The sequence below is a fragment of the Neolamprologus brichardi genome, chromosome 20 (assembly GCF_056152115.1).
Source record: "Neolamprologus brichardi isolate AB-2024 chromosome 20, ASM5615211v1, whole genome shotgun sequence".
Classification (NCBI taxonomy): Eukaryota; Metazoa; Chordata; class Actinopteri; order Cichliformes; family Cichlidae; genus Neolamprologus; species Neolamprologus brichardi.
In genome coordinates, this window is record NC_142123.1 from 20,070,201 (window position 1) to 20,082,761 (window position 12,561).

The 12,561-nt window shown below is 40.6% G+C and overlaps 1 pseudogene; it reads left to right on the forward strand.

The window, feature by feature from the left end:
* Positions 1-3,319: 3,319 nt before the first annotated feature.
* LOC148096977 (uncharacterized) lies at positions 3,320-5,329 on the forward strand (annotated as a pseudogene).
* Positions 5,330-12,561: the final 7,232 nt, after the last annotated feature.

A 12,561-nucleotide genomic window follows, 5' to 3' on the forward strand; every position in this document is an offset into this window, starting at 1 on the left:
CAATGGTCTCTTTCAACTTACAGGTGTGATCGCACTTATGCCTTTCTGCAAAGGGGATGTCGTGTGCGATTTCCACGGGACATACATCAGTGAAGCAGAAGGGAAACTGAGGCCCCAGTCGGGGTATCTGTTCTTCTTCAGGGACGAGTGTGACCGAGGTATGTGCATCGATGCCACTGCATTCCCCTGTGCCTGTCATCCCGACATTGAAACCTATGGAATGCAAATGAACCATTCCTGGAAAAATCCCAACATCAAGCCCCAGAAGTTTACAATGAACTTCCCTGCAAGACCTTAGGAGACAATACTTTTCATTGCCCTGAAGGACATCACAGTTGGTGAGGAGTTGTTATGGGACTACGGAGTAACTCACAAATCTTATGGTGGTGAAGGGGAAGACTTGGAGTGGCTGGACAGCTGACTTTGATTTTATCTGTTCTTTTTTTTTCTCTTTGCTTGGGTTTTTTGATGCAGTGATTTTATTCTTCCCTAAGATGGCAGTAGTTTTTTTAAGAACAAACAAACAGCTTTTTTTTACATTGTCTTGCCTGTAATTTAAATGTGGTTTGAGGGTTTTTGTTTTGTTTTTTAAATTTACGTATTGAAATGAAAAGTGTCATGTTTCCAAATTTCACTCTGTTTTATATTGTATTATATACGTTCACCGTTTCGTGTTTTATTGTGAAGGTGTTGTGTTTCCATGTTCAGGTGTCTTGTTTTGCTTCCTTTGTGGCTCCATTTTAATTTCTCATCTGTTTTCCCCGCGTCCTGACGACTGCTGAAGAGCATGATGATTAACATAGCCAAGGCGATTATGAAACACGTCAGGTTTACAGCTTAATAATAATAATAATGATAATAAATGTGAGATACTAGCTCTACATGACTGTCTCCTGCAGTCAATATGTAATATACAGATGAAAGATGAGGTGAGATATCTAGGCATTATCTCTTGTCATTTGAAAGATTAACTATTAACAGAAAATAAGAATATCTCAAGAATAGACTTAGAATTTTCTATTCTAAGTCAATTTTAAACAGGTGGTTGCAGATTATTTGGGAGAATTTGGACAGTCTGTCAGACCTCTGCATTGACTCATACTTGTTTAACAGCCCGGGTCTGTGCTCAGGTGTCGCACTTTGGATAAATAATAGCCGCTAAGCAGCTTAGCAGTAAATGAAATGCGCAGATAAGTCTGACGTGAAAGCAGTTTCTCAGTAGTCAAGTACACGAGTCTGTACAGTGCAATCGTTTGACAGTGTACTTGATGACATCTGCTATAGAGTTTTTACTGCCACCCCCTCTTAATTTAAATATGAACAGAAATTACACAGATAATTTTAAAAAAGTATCTTAAGCACGTTGGGATCATTCGCTTACATGTATTATGAAACAGACTGTTTGGCGACAGTGATCCAGGTAAATGATAGATGGACACCTGATCAGAGGAGAAGGGCTTAAAAGGTTTCTGTATGTTTATGTAATTGTATATATGGAGGACAGATAGCCGCAGCGATATGTTGCTCATCAATGACCAGCAATTAAGGGAGAGCTACCAAATGACAGTTTGCACAAAGATGGCATTACATCCCAAGCCTCCACCGTCCCAGTAACAACAGATTACCATGGAGAATATGGTTTTCAGCTGAGATTTTAGAAGGCTGGTAAAGCAAAAATAAATACATAAATAAAAATAATAATAATGAAAATGTCATTCTGCTGCATTCAAAACTTCCTTAAACTATACTGGCTGATCAGTTACTGTACAGTGACAAACTGTTTTCTTACTCAAGCACATAAAGGTTGACTAGATTATAAGAGTTAAAGGTGATCAGTCAAGCTGTTAGCGTGTTATTTAAAATCATAACAAATGCACTTTATAAAATAAATACCTAAAGATACCTTTTTCAGAAATTATTACATAGGATAACAAAGCCATACTTTTACATATATTGAAAACAAAAGAAGCTTTATATTAAATGTACATAGTATTGGGGTAGGGGAGCTTGAAAAGAGCATGAAGGGTTTTTGATATGCATGTGTCTTTTTTCACTAAGCCAAACATGGCCGTATTTATATTCTCGATTTATTGGTCCTTTCCCAGTGGAAGCAATATTAAATCCTGTTAGCGTTTGGCTGGTTCTGCCTCTTAACATGAAGATGCATAATATTTTTCATGTCTCCCAGGTGAGGAGAGTTCACACCAGGCCTTTGAAAGATATAATAATTCTGTCATACACTACAACTTATTTCTGCACAATTATTGTTTATTCTGTTCATTATACAATCAGCTACTGTTCTGTCAGACCTGAGAAACACTTTTTGTCCCATCCTTTGTGTTCCGATTTGGCATATCTCCAGAACCTCAAGAGCCATCAAAATTGACCGGTCCTTGTTAACTGCTCCTAAATTAGCACAAAAACCATTTTCAACACCAATGTTATATTCAGCCTTGTTTAGCTGTGAACAATATCTCAAAGTAGTGTTTAACATGAATAAATAGAATTCGACATAATAATAAAAAAAAAATAAAAAAAAAAAAAAAAAAAAAACTACAGTGAAAATACAAATAGGCACTGAAAGGGTATTACAAAATGAACAATGTAAAAAAATAAATTGAAAACCAAAGACCAAACTCAACGTGTGTGTGTGTGTGTGTGTGTGTGTGTGTGTGTGTGTGTGTGTGTGTGTGTGTGTGTGTGTGTGTGTGTGTGTGTGTGTATTCATGCACATGAGACACAAGTGACAGTGAGCCTTGCAAACATAGGCATCACATTTTCAGCATCTCAGGCTTCTTTTGTTGTCTCTAGGGGCACAGAGGATAGGCACATGGGAAAGACATGTGTACCTGTGTTTGTTCATTCAATGGCTATTCAGTGGGTGTCGTTCACGGGCTCATTCAATGGGTCGTTCAGTGGCTAATTCAGTGAGTGTTGTTCAGTAGCCCATTCACTGAACGACCCATTCAGTGGGATACCATTAATTTCCTATGGCGATAACTTTTGACCGGGACGTTTTTCAAAAGGTATTTCTTACACTTACTAAACAGACCCTATATAAGGGGAGGAGTGCTCAGCTCAGTCATTCGGGCCCTGAAACTCAGAGGACCAGTGTCTCTTGATTTATGACCACAGTGTCTTGGTTAACTAAGACAACTTTTTTTATCTGCTGTCTTGAAAGACTGTATTTACAGTACAGGTAATATTTTTGCATATTCTTAACTGTGGCAAATTGCAATTTCCTGTTCTTTACTTATTTGATTTTAATGTGTTTTACTTACCTGATTACACTTTGTGTTCTTTCCAGAACACAACAGCCATGGAGGACATTGGTGTCAAAAATATGAAGGGTTTGGCGGATGCTTTCCGCAGATCTCAAAGTGTTGAGTATTTCCTCCTGGACCCCAACATTTTCATTCCACTGAAGGCAACGACGGTTGATCATCCCACGAGACTTACGATTGAATTTGATTACGACGGAGTGGTGGTGGAACTAAAAACATTGGAAGGCCTGAATATACCCTTTTCTAGGTTGAACATGGCACCCTTCAAAATGCACCAGCTGAAAAACACCTGGAACACCATAAAGAAACACTTTGACCTTAGTAAGGTGTCTGCGGAGGGCTTAAAAGTGTTCCGAAAGGTAAGAGGCTTTGATTTTGCCTACCTGGACGGGGGATTCAAGTTAGAAGCTATAGTAAGTCCCAAATCCCTTGTGGTGGTGGACAGAGTCTGTAAAATGCCTGACTACTTACCAAGGCACACGGTGGACCTTGTTAAATGGCATCTTAAAAAAAAAAGTTGGTTGAGTTGCTCAGAGACCTTCCAATGGAAGACCTGACCTGACCCACGCAGCAGAAGACCATCATTCAAAACAAGGGTACCATGAACGTATTGTCGCAGGATCAAGCGTTCATGCTCTCCAAACTTGATGAAGCGAACAGGATGTTTCGGAGCATCCAATGTTGGAAGTCCGGTTCTTCGTCTATAAATTTGGACACAAGACAAAGGACCCTTCAATTTGTGGGAAATGCTGACCCTGACGACATCGTACAATGTTCTCTGCACGTGGCCTGCAACCTGATACCACTGGACCCTCACACAACACTTTTCTGGTCAAGAGCAGGACTGGAAAGGATGCTCTTCACGTGCATGTCCATGCACGAGTGTGTTAACGTGCAGACAGAACTCGACCAGCAGGGGAAAGAAGGGGAGGAACTGGCAGACTTCCCACACATAGTTGAGGCATGTTCATTCTTCAACATGAGGACATTGCAGAAGTGCCTGACGGACTTCCCCCTCGTTGTCCCCTTTCAACAGGAACAGGAACAGCCAAGCGTGAATGAGATACTGTCTCGCTGTCTAAAGCATATGGCTGACCAGCTCCGGCAACTTGGGGAAAAGCACACAGGCAAAGGCGGCTTTCTCCCAGTGTGGAAGGCATTCCAGCAGGAGCTTGCGCTGGAGGAGGCATTATACGGGCACCCCTTGTCCAACATGGACAGACAGTACTCGGCATCACTGGGGACCAGCTCGCTGCACGAGTTCAGTGCAACCAACATGAGGGGCTTCATGGGCCTGGGTGCAGCAACTGGTGCAGCTATTGACGACAGAAGCTTTACAAGAACTTGAACTTGGAAAGCTTCTGCTGAAAGACGGCATCTTTATCTCAGAGCTGCAAGGGGAAAAATGCCCAGAGAATCTCAAGGGACACATTAATCTGACTGCACTGTTGGAGAACTTGGCCACCAGAGACTCCTTTCCGACCCCATTCACCTTTGCCCGGGCAAGGAAGCTTGTTGAAGGGGAAGGCAAGAACGTACAAGAATGCCTGAGAGCAGGATTCCTCGAGCTGAAGATCAGGTGGTTCCTGGACAATAAGTACTGTGACATAAAGGGAACAAGGAGGGCTTCTTGGAACTTGATGGATTACGTAAAGATACATAATGACAACAGGGAGCCTTCCATCGAGTCCCAGGCCATGGCCATAGTGGGGGAGATGGAGTGCCGTGGACTGTGCTACGCCAGGACCCTTGAAAGGTACAGAGAGCATGGAATGCCATGGCTGCCCCAAGTGATGAAGAGGATTCCGGGGAAGACTGAAAAGCACATGTGGAACAAGGTCTTAGTGCTGGTCAGCTCAGTGGGACTTATGAATAAGGATTTTGTGTCCTATGAGAAACGGAAGGACCTACTCCTGAAGCTGAAGATGACACAGGCAGAGCTCCAAAAGTACAGGATCCTTTCGACATCAGTTTGTGAAAAAGTTTTCGGCTTCATTCTCTATAAGTTCCACTACGATATCCTTTATCGAATGCGGAAGATCTGAAAACAGCTGTTCACAAACACAGTCCATCTAATCTGACTGAGCTGGAGCTGTTTTGCAAAGTAGAACGGGCAAGGATTTCAGTCTCTAGATGTGCAAAGCTGGTAGAAACATACCCTAAAAGACTGGAAGCTGTAATTGCAGCAAAAACTGGTTCTACAAAGTATTGACTCAGGGGGCTGAATAATTACGCACACCCCACTTTTCAGTTGTTTTTTTTTAACAAATAAATAAGTGTGGGATCATGTATGATTTTCGTTCCACTTCTCACGTGTACACCACTTTGTATTGGTCTTTCACGTGGAATTCCAATGAAATTGATTCATGTTTGTGGCTGTAATGTGACAAAATGTGGAAAGGTTCAAGGGGGCTGAATACTTTTGCAAGCCATTGTAGATGCTGCCCTCTCAGTCCTGAGACCAGATCCAAACCTGCACCAGGTTAAAGAGTCAATAAGGCTTAAAAAGTCCTTATGTATACATATAGGGGCTCAGGGCTGGGCACACTGAACGGCTCCTGTTCATTACTCTTATTACTATTCCTCTTTTACTCCTTACATTTTAAAACAAATATCTGAACTTTGTATTCAGAACAGGCTTGTTACTTCAGGTTTAACTCATTAGGCTCGAGTTGTCATTTCACGTCACCGCAAGCCTCCAAACCGATCTGAGCCTAAACAGAAATCCTGTTCATTCATTAATCACCAGGAGATGGAGCATGAAAAGAGATGATGTGTGCCAAAGTCAGGGATTAAAGTGGGACAGTGTTGTTTTTTTTAATTCTTTTTTCCCCACAACATCTGAAGGACTGCAGGTGTTAAGTTGTGTTTGTGGTACTTCGGCATCCAGCCAGCCCTACAGAAGGAGGGAGTGCCAGGTAGTTTTAAATACAGCGTTTCTATCAGCTCTACAAAGATCAGCAAACACACAAATTGTTTGTGTGCAGTTTGTCTCACAGTGTGTTGCAGCTAAAGGTCCAGCTGCTTATTTCACAGGGTGAGAAAAGAAAGAGCGAACTTCTTCAAAGTTCTTTGAACTTTATTAATCCCTCGGGTGGGTTCCTCCAGGAAATTCGGTTTCCAATAGCACAGCACCGACAGAAGTTACAGGATGCATGTGAGCAGAAATATACCATATATACATATATATATAAATACAGAGTATATGAAAGGAATAAATAGGAGTAGGAATACAAGGGAATTGCACATTTCAAGTATTGTGAGTCTAGTGCACCGTTGGATATTAACAAAAGTATTGTACAGTGAAAAAGCACTACAGCTCAGTTGTTCCCCCCTCCTGTCTCCCCTCCTTCTCCCCTCCAGAGAGGAGTTAAACAGTTTGATGGCATGTGGGACAAAAGAGTTTAAGTCTGTTGGTTCTTGTCTTTGGGAAAAGCAACCTGTCACTGAACAGACTCCTCTGGTTGTTGATGGCCGTGTGCAGAGGATGCCCAGCATTGTCCATAATGTCCAGCAGTTTCTTTAGGGTCCTTTTCTCTGCTACTGTCACCAGAGTGTCCAGCTTCATGCTAACAACAGCCATCCTTCCTCATCAGTTTTTCCAGCTTTTAAAGCTCACATGTCCTCATGTTTTCAAATCTGTACATGTCACATTATGTTTGTTCATACTGTGAAATCAAACTGAGGCGACTGTGACATTTAAAGGCTGCATGAAAATCCTCTGCAGGTTAGTGCAGGATAAACAGGTTAGTTTGCTGTGATGGTTTAAAGTAAAGAACAGTGTGTGACTGCTGCACAGTGGCTGTGGATGCGCACAGGTAGCTTACATCATGTGTAGCAGAGATTCAGATGACTTAGCTGATGATGGTTGTATAGTGTTTAATATAAAGACAGCATAAACTGTGTACGGTCAGTGTGGAGGATGAAATCAGGACAACTCATGAAACATCTGCTCACATCTGGTTGGATGCAGGTGTGTCCATCCACAGAGAGCAGCAGGTCACCTGATCACACTACGAAAATCTACTGGAGCTATTAATAGGTTCAGTGAGCTCTGAACTAAAGTAGAAACATCCTGCAAACAGCTTCTTTTACTGTCTTTCTCCGAGTACATTTCAGTACTTTTACTTGAGTAAAGAAGTTGAATCAGTACTTCAGATTCTACTACAGCACATGTGTATTTTTGCCTATGCTGGTATGGGGAGTGTATTCAGTCCTTTAACAGTAGTATGTGTACTGACGTTACAACCTCTGTCTGAGACCTCCTTCAGTGTCCACCTGCAGCTCTCAGTCTGCTGTGGAAAAAGGAAATCCAGGTGAGTTTCTCCTGATCACCTGAGGCCGTCATTACTGTGTGAACGTTACCCACACACATTGTTGGGAAGGTTACTTTTAAAATGTATTCCACTACAGATTACATGCCCCAGAATGTATTTTGTAACGTATTCCGTTACGTTACTCAATGACAGTAATGAATTCTGAATCCTTTGGATTACCTATAATACTATCATGCCTTTTACAACTACATGAATGTACTATTGCTGTGTGAATTATGACTTTTACTGAAGATTACTCGCCATACCAATACTGACTACATTTTAAAATCTTAATATAAATGAGTAACAGTAGGGTGGACATTAGGTAAGGCTGCACTTTTTGCAACGATCTCGTATAGAAAACTATTCCACGCGTATATAAAACCGGTCCGCTGCTCCGAACCGTAGTAAAGGGACCTCTGGCTAATACGGCGGGTTCGTGTCGGGCTTGTAGCCGAAAACTAGCTTTACTTTGTTGTCTGGGTCAACTTTGCTAGCAAGAGACAGAGAGGCTGCTCCAACAGAAGTTATTGTTTGGGGGAAAACACGAACACGGTGTACAGTTGAGTCTTAATAGCTTACTTACAACTGGGCTCGTCAGGCACTCTTTTTGGCTGCAGTGATTATTATTATATTTGCATGCTTCCAGCTCCCGTTTCTGCTCAGGTACAGCTTGTACTTTTCCTTTTTCTCACTGATGTGAACAAAATTTTACAATCATAGGTTTGGAAATGTAAATACACGCATGCACGCACACAAAAGAGATGTGTGGATTTTGGGAAACTGATGGCCATAGTGGTTATTTTTGGATGAAAAAAAATTTACAATTAGGAAATTAATTGGAAATCGGCCTGACACCCCTTATGCCAAGTAGTTGCTTGTTGTGTATCGACAGACCAAAGACGACAGAGTGCAGGTGCATGTGATTGCCGTTATAACCACTGACATGTCCAACCAGATGGAGCTACTGTTAGAAAGTGGAGAAACTGTATATTGAAACGGACATGTGGAAGCCATTTGATAAAGACCTGGAAAAGCCCACAGTTTGTGTAACGATCAAAGTGAAAGGCAAGCATATTACTGAACCAGAAAAACAGATCGTCAGTAGTGAAAGAAAAGCACTGATTTGTGTGTGTTTTTAAAATGTTCTGAAAAAGATGGTAGTGATAGATTAAAAATGACGAAAAGTTGACAACGGTTTGAAAAAGTTAGTTTACAGAGGTATTAAATGTGTATTGTTTATCTGAAAACATTAAGAGTTGTAAATACATACAGTGTCATGTTTATGAAAGAATCTGAGAAGCAGGCTTAATAAGACGGGTTTCAATTAAGAGTTATAGTCCAGGTTGTGTACATATTTACAAATGTCATGACATGGGAACAGTTTTTTTTTTTTATAAACAGCTGTTAAGTGAAGAAAATGAATTATAGAAAACTTTTTTTTTTTTTTTACAAAGGTCAACAGTTGTCCATCTGTATGGTGAACATGAGATATTTGTTATTGTGGGGTTGTGTTTTGTGACATCATGAGCAAATGTTAGTGCAAAAAGTGGAAGAAAGAAAAAGACCATATCATCAGAGGTCGGCAGCCTATCTATATCATTCCTGCACTGTAAGAATCAGCAGGCTTTGAGGAACAATCAGGGAGATTTTCAGGTCTTTTGGAAAAATCCATGTAGGAGATTTGAAATGAAGCAGTTTGTTCTCTCGTCCTTAGTGTGAAATCACAGGAGGACAGATTTGGTACCCTAAAACAAACGTTATTTGTAAAGCTGAAATACTCTCATACCACTAGAGGGAGCCAACGCACCACGAATAATGCACAGACTGAGACAACCAATCACTCGCATTCACACCTATGGACAAATTAGTGTTTCCAATTAACCTATCCCACTAACTGCATGTCTGTGGACTGTGTGAGCAAGCCGGAGTACCCGGAGAGAACCCCCGCAAACACAGGAAGAACATACAAACGCCACACAGAAAGACCTGATGGTGGAATTGAACTCAGCCTTCTTGCTGTGAGGCAACAGTGCTAACCACCATGCCTGGATGTTAAACTTAATTTTTTACACGTAGTAGAGCAGCCACACTGATCATTTTATTAAAGAAGATGATGATAATAATAATAATAATAATAATAATAATAATAATAATAATAATAATAATAATAATAATAATAGATTGGATTTATATAGCGCTTTTCAAGGCACCCAAAGCGCTTTACAATGCCATTATTCATTCACTCTCACATTCATACATTTAAACTGTTTGCTTCAGGTCACAGTCAAATAATCACTGCAGCATCAATGAGAGTTACATAGTTTGGACCTGGAAATGGCTAATGACGTCAGACTTAAAGACCGGATATCCTTTTTAAAGAGTTCACAGATACTCTGATGATGCTTACATTTATTCAATAAAACCTTTACACAAACTGTATGACAGGGAAAAAAAACAACAAAAACAAAGCCTAAGCCCAGGTCTGCGACATCAGTATAGCAGGCTTCGCCAAGCTTTTCTGTGTGTGCATCATATAGAGACATATTACAAACACTGCATATAATTTTATAGTCATTTATAGAGTTTCTCTCTGTCCCTCTTTTCAAAGGAGGGAGGGAAGAGCCAAAATCACCCCACTGCTCAGGTGCGTTTGGCCATCAGAACACGAGGAACAGCTCTATAAGAAAACGTCCCCAAGGGTTTGAGGTGTGAAATAATCTGCGATGGAGTTTGAAAACAAAATACGGCATGTGTGGCTGGTGGATGTGTCGGTGTGGTGGGGGCGAAGATTTTCTTGTAAAAATTAGGGGGACCTAGCAAAAATGTTTGGGAACCACCACTACAATAAATTCAATTCAATTCTCAATTTCACACAGAAGACATTCATGACATAAATTGAATCTTTAATAAATAGGAACATGCTAACCCCAAACCATACGAGTACAAGCTCCACAAGGATGGTAAGGTGGTCACAGCACTTTACATAGTGATTAATTTTCTGGTTCTCAGTCGACATAAATCATGTCAGGAATGAATCTACCGTCATGAAACTTTAAATGATATTTGACTCTCAGAGTACAAAATAATGCCTTTTGACCTGAAAGAAAAACCTTCATGTGCAGCGCCACTGCAGCAATGAAAGACATGCTGTTAGGGTAGCAGCCATTTTATAGACTTTGGCCACGCCCACTCCAGGTGAAACCAACCAACTCAGATGAATCTTTAACCTCAAGCAGTGACTGAGAATGCACATGTGTAATCTGTGTGGAAACATTTTCAGCTGTTATGAATGAAAGGCTCACAAACCTCTGCTGGAACAACGAAGGACAAATAATTGTTTGTCTTTCTCATTTGTGGGTCCTTGTAGTTTTGCTTTGGGTTTGTGGGTTTGAATGCTTGTGCTTGGAAGGTCGGGCGGTTAAATTATTACATCAGCTGAGAAAATACAGTCAGTGAGTGACACTCGGTGATAGAGACTAACTACATCTCAAACTTCTCCAGATAGTAAAATGTGCTACCACAAAAGAACATTAAGAGTACAGTTTTAGTTTTGCTTCTTTTTTAGTTCAAAGCATATATTATGATGCATTCTTGTCAACTATAACCTCACTATATGAGAAACATTTTCCTTTTATGAAAATCAGTAGAAAGCATCATAGATCAAATAAGGCATGGATCACAAAGGGGATTGAACATGTATGTTAAAAGACAAATGATCTATATAAGAGATTTATAAAACAGAGGACAAAAGATGCTGAAATAAAGTAAAAGTCATAAAAATAGATTAGTACATATTATAAGAACAAGTAAGAAAGAATATTACCAACCATTATTGGAGCAAAGCAGGAGTAACACAAGAAACATGGAGATTATTAAATAGTTTAATCAAAAAGGGCTCATGAAATAAGGATCATCCAGAATGATTGATTGTTTGATTGATTGAATCTTTATTTTGAACATGTTGAAAAAGTACAACAACATAGAATTAAAAAGAGACAAATGAACAAAGCAAAACAAAAGGAAAATGAGCAACCACAACTACAAATAACTTTCATGTTCAAATTGGAGCAGGAAGAAGCTTAAAGTTATTTAATCCCACCCCTTTTCCACTATCTAGTAATACAAGAACACCCTATCAAATCTCTACCTCCTCCCTGCACCCTGTAAAACCATATCCTTAAAGCGCTGTTTAAACTGCGCCATGCTTGGACATTGCTTCATATCTGTACTTAGGCTACGTCCACACGTACACGGGTATTTTTGAAAACGGAGATTTTCCGTTTCCGTTTTAAAAAATAATCCCGTCCACACGTAAAAGCAGAAATGAAGGAAAACGCTGCTAGGAACATGCCAAAGCAACAGGTGGCGATATATTCCTAACTGTGCAGAAATGTTGGCCAATCAGAAGTCTAGAAGCCTCGGTGGGAAAAAGTAAACAAAGCTGGGGCATAGAAGCAGAACCAAGTCGTATGTGTGGAGGAACAGTAACTGTGTGTGTATATGTAAGCATTTAAACACTGCAGAGAGTACAATTAACAGTAATAGTATTGTAGAAATTCATTTCACCAAAACAATAACGTGGCGCACAGTGTGACGTCAAAAAATGCGCACACCTTTGGCGCTGCGTTTTCTCCATTTTTCTCGTCCACACTGTGGTCGTGTCCAAATTCATGGGCTGCATCCTCCTGGGCTGCATCCAGCCTTCGCGGTCTACGTGGGCCGGGTCCTCAGAAGGTCGGGTAGGCCGGAAGTAAACGGCTGGGGAAATTGGACAGTCTAGCCTGCTGATTAGCGTCACTGCTGTCTCGGTGGAGTTTAATAAACTCAGCCGTCTGCTCCTTGCTATCTAAAATATAACAGGAGACTGGCGTAAATTCTCGACCGTCTCATACTTCTGTTTAATCAGTTTTCAGTTTGACGTTTATTCAGCTGTGCAAAAACCAAGGAGGAACCCACCC